The following is a 983-nucleotide window of genomic DNA, read 5'->3' as shown; positions in this document are numbered from 1 at the left end:
ACACTCAAATCCCTGGAAGGTTCAAGTGCCGCATTGCTAATGTTTTTTTCAGCCACAGAGAGAAGGACATGATCTGAGATTTCTAAGCTCTGTACTAGTATGGACTCAAAATGTCAAGCTAAAAATTCCCCCTTCTATTGACAGGTATTAATTAATGCTACGTGTCTTTATAAATATATTAATATAGTTGATTCTTAAGTGTTTATAAAGTATTTTGAAGATAAAGTAGAATGCTAATGTTTAATACAGTGGGAGTTTTGGGCCTTTCCAATACAAAGAGGAACCTGTCAAAATGGGTGTTTATACAAGATGGGCCACACAGGTGACCCGCAACTAGTGTTACCGCTTTTTATTTAACAGCACAGAACGTGAAATCAATATTCCCACGGGAATATTAATATCTGTATGTGGTGTCACACCCTAAAATCTATCCGGGCACTTGACTGACCCTCACCGTTCCGATAGCTAGGCAAATATTAAGCATTTTTGGTCTCTATGTTCCATACTTAGTTTGAGGCATCATTTTGCAGAAGTAGACCCAAAGCAGAGAACTTACAGCTTATCCAGGGCTACACGGAAAATCTATGGCAGAGCCATGCCTTGTGTCCAGATCTCCAAAGCCCAACCTGAGCGCTGTCACCACAGAACTAGTTTTCTACTCTCTCTAAAAAAAAAAAACCCAAGAAAAAGAAAAAAAGTCAAACCCAACCACCTCTTCAGATTCCATTAAATATCTGGTTTCTGCAGGTGGTTGTTTTCTGGGGGAAAGAGAAAGGAAGGGAGGCACCTAAAATAAAAAAAGGACATCCCACAGTTTTAGGGAGGTGTACAGGTCCATTAAAGATTTACTTTGGGAGGAAAAATTACTTGAAATATCTTCAAATTACAAAAAGTGTTTTGAAATATGTTTGGCATATCTTCAATGCATTTTTGACAGCTGGAGACATGTTGGAGAAATTTTTTGAATTAATTTTAAATATCAC

The sequence above is a fragment of the Pygoscelis adeliae genome, unplaced genomic scaffold (assembly GCF_000699105.1).
Source record: "Pygoscelis adeliae isolate BGI_AS28 unplaced genomic scaffold, ASM69910v1 Scaffold54, whole genome shotgun sequence".
Lineage (NCBI taxonomy): Eukaryota > Metazoa > Chordata > Aves > Sphenisciformes > Spheniscidae > Pygoscelis > Pygoscelis adeliae.
This window is presented reverse-complemented; position numbering follows the sequence as displayed.